Source organism: Cebus imitator, unplaced genomic scaffold, assembly GCF_001604975.1.
Source record: "Cebus imitator isolate Cc_AM_T3 unplaced genomic scaffold, Cebus_imitator-1.0 Scaffold368, whole genome shotgun sequence".
Taxonomy (NCBI): Eukaryota; Metazoa; Chordata; class Mammalia; order Primates; family Cebidae; genus Cebus; species Cebus imitator.
The window spans coordinates 12647-16189 of record NW_016107683.1 but is presented as its reverse complement, the minus strand read 5'-3'; the positions used below and the strand labels follow the sequence as shown (position 1 = coordinate 16189).

General features: G+C 36.9%; 1 long non-coding RNA gene across 1 annotated transcript in view; it reads left to right on the top strand.

The window, feature by feature from the left end:
* The first annotated feature begins 3034 nt into the window (after positions 1–3034).
* The window catches only part of LOC108288226, a 4984-nt gene continuing 4475 nt past the window's right edge, over positions 3035–3543 (top strand). Inside the window, exon 1 of the long non-coding RNA XR_001818655.2 lies at positions 3035–3085. This is a non-coding gene — a long non-coding RNA (uncharacterized LOC108288226). The remainder of the gene's footprint in view (positions 3086–3543) is intronic.

The window sequence follows — 3543 nt, the reverse complement described above, 5'->3', positions numbered from 1 at the left end:
GGGTTCAAGTGATTCTCTTGCCTCAGCATCCCCAGTAGCTGGGATTACAGAAGCACACCACTACAACTGGCTGTTTTATATTTTTGGTAGAGATAAGGTTTCAGTATGTTGGCCAGATTGGTCTTGAACTCCTGGCCTCAAGTGATCCACTTGCCTCAATCTCCCAAAGTACTGGGATTACAGGTGTGCACCACTGCACCTGCCCTAAAACTTCTCTTGTATTCTCCCATTAAACTAGTTCTAAGAACCACCAAAACAGAAAAAATTTTTTGAAAGCAGTAAAATGATATGGACTGTTAGAATGTAAAATACAGGAAATAAGTCATTATATTTTAGTTCTGCTCTGACATAGGGATGTATTATTGAGAATCAACTTTTGCTGAGTTTTCAGAGAATGAAATAATTCTATCACTGATCTATGAAAAGAAGTTGAAGAACTGTTTGAAAGAAAATGTAGTACATCTAAATTGGAAAAGTCCAGTAATACTTTGTTCATGAGCATTTACACAATGCAGTTACTGTTCACCATGGGAGTACTGTGGACAAGCCCAGTGCTGCTGGTCAATTGTGCCATTTTTATATGTTTTTCCTTATAAGGTGCTTTGCAGTGTCTGTCTAAATAATAGAAACATTATTTGTTTCTACGTTACTGCAAAGCTGAGAAAATGTATTTCTTTAATCTGTTCTGTTACATGCGGTATTTGGTGGGGTGCGGTGGCTCATGCCTGTAATTCCAGCAGTTTGGGAGGCTGAGGTAGGCAGATCACCTGAGGTCAGGAGTTTGAGACCAGGCTGACCAACATGGAGAAACCTTGTCTCTACTAAAACTACAAAATTAGCGGGGTGTGGTGATGCATACCTGTAATCTTAGCTACTCCAGCGGCTGAGGCAGGAGAATCACTTCAACCCAGGAGGTGAAGGTTATAGTGAGCTGAGATGCTGCCATTGCACTCCAACCTGGGCAACAAGAGCAAAACTCTTTCTCAAAAAATAAAATAAAATAAAATAAATGGTATTTACCAAGATGCCCCTGTTGTCTCTACTTTTATCTTGATGCATCACTGAGTTAATGTTAGATTTCAAATTCTTCTTTACCCTTACACTATCCTGTCCTGAAGCTACCTTTATATCATAATGAAAGAAGTTAGCAATTTGTTATTATCATCTATCTGTTGGCATATATCAAATGTTCACCTAAAAATAGCAACAACCAGTAGAAACATTATGTATTTTGCTGTTTCTATTTGGATGACTATTTACTTTGCAACATTACTAGCAAGCTATAAAATTGTATAGTATGCAGAATTTTAATTAAATTGCTTTAAGTGAACATTTAAACATGATAAACCATATTGAAGTTATACTTGAAATGAACATTTTTGTCTTCAATATGAATGATATAACCTACCTCTCAATGAAAATGAAAACCTAGAATTAGAGTAAATTTGCTAATGAATTCAATAACTTTTCCACAATATTTTTAGTTATGTGCTTAAGGTTCTCTTAGTGTTTCTTGCACTTTATAATAGCTTAAGCCTTTTTTCCTGGTTTTTGTAGGTTCTTGTTTGTTTGTTTGTTTGTTTTGAGACAGAGTTAAGCTCTGTCACCAGACTGGAGTGCAGTGGCACAGTGTTGGCTGACTGCAATCTCCACCTCCCAGTATCAAGTGACTCTCCTGCCTCAGCTTCCTGAGTAGCTGGGAAAACAGGTGTGTGCCACCACACGCAGGTAATTTTTGGAATTTTAGCAGAGACAGGGTTTCACCATGTCAGTCAGGATGGTCTTGATTTCTTGACCTTGATTTCTTGCCTTGGCCTTTAAAAATGCTGGGATTACAGGCATGAGCTACCACACCTGGCTTTTGTTAGTGCATTTTAAAGGAAAAAAAAAAAGTCATAACATGTGCTACTGGGAAGCGTGGACATTGAGGATTTATTTACATATTTATTGCAAAGACCTGGATCTTAGGAATTGAATTGAATTTTTTTTTAAACAAATTATTTTCTTAATCTTATCTAAAAGCATAGACTTTGGGGACACAGCGGAGCCACATCTCTTATCCTGTCTGAGCCTTAGTATCATCCTCTTCTGTGGTTATGAGAACTGATGACCTGTCTTAAAGATCTGATAAGATAGTAAAGTGCTTCACATAATGCCTGGCATATAAATACATAATAAATTCTTCCTCCTCATGTCTTTATTTATTTATTTGTTTGTTTTTTCAGACAGAATTTTGCTCTGTCACCCAAGCTTGAGTGCAGGGGCATGGACTCGGCTCATTGCAACTTCTACCTCCTAGGTTCAAGCAATTCTGCTGCCTCAGCCTCCCAAGAAGCTGGGATTATAGGCATGCACTACCACATCCAGCTAATTTTTGTGTTTTTAGTAGATACAGGGTTTCACTATGTTGACCAGGCTGGTCTTGAACTCCTGACCTCAAGTGATTTACCTGCCTCAGTCTGCCAAAGTGCTGGGATTACAGGCATGAGCCACCACACTCGGCATATGCTTTTATTATGTTATTAAATTAGTACTATTTTGAGTAAAAATAACTAGCTATAACTGTTTTATAAATTGACTATGACAGTCTTATAAATGTTAGTGCTTTTTATAAGGTGAAACAGATTATGTTGTGGGGCTTTTGTTTTGATGGTGATTTATTAGATTGTTTTGTTTAAAGACAATAATGTTCAGTTACTGTGAAATTATCAAAACAATATTCACATTTTGTCATTTTAAAGCAGTCTTAAAGGTGATTGCCTTAAGGAAAGATACTTTTGTTTTGATATGTAAGTGTGATTTTCAAGTTTAGTGTACAGCAGAGGACATTAAACCTAAGTCAGCACTAATGTGCACTTGAAACTTTAGTGCAAATACCAATGTGTAGCAAATAGACTTTAACATATAGTGATTGCCAAAAAATGGAGCTGTTCTGATGGGAGACCATTGGTTATGTTTGATTTTAACACTCCCCATGCTCTTGACTTTTGTTTTTCTTTGTTACCTAGGCTGGAGTGCAGTGGTGCAATCAGCTCACTGCAACCTCCGCCTCTCAGATTCAGGCCATCCTCCCTAGGGACTAGAGGTGAGTGCCACCACACCTGGCTAATTTTTGTATTTTGAGTAGAGATGGGGTCTCCAGCTTCTGACCTAAAGTGATCCACCTGCCTCAGCCTCCCAAAGTGCTGAGGTTACAGGTGTGAGCCACCGTGTCTGGCTAGCTCTTGATTTTTGGTAGCTGTTGTATTATTTTAATCTTTTGTAAATAAATGCTAGCTGAAATGTATAGTTCAGAAGAATCTTCTTCTTCTGTTATTTAAAAAATATATATTTTTAAGTCCAATAATGTTACACTGATGTTTGTTTTCAAATTATTACCTCTTCTATTTAGTACTGTGTGTATTAAATAATATTAGCTAGTATGTTTTTCTGGCTTTATAATGTGGTTCAGATTTCTATAAAAAATTTAGCTGTTTCTATATTGCCTTAAAGTCATGAAACATTTCTATTTTTCTTTTCTTCCTTCTTTCTTTCTTTCCTCTT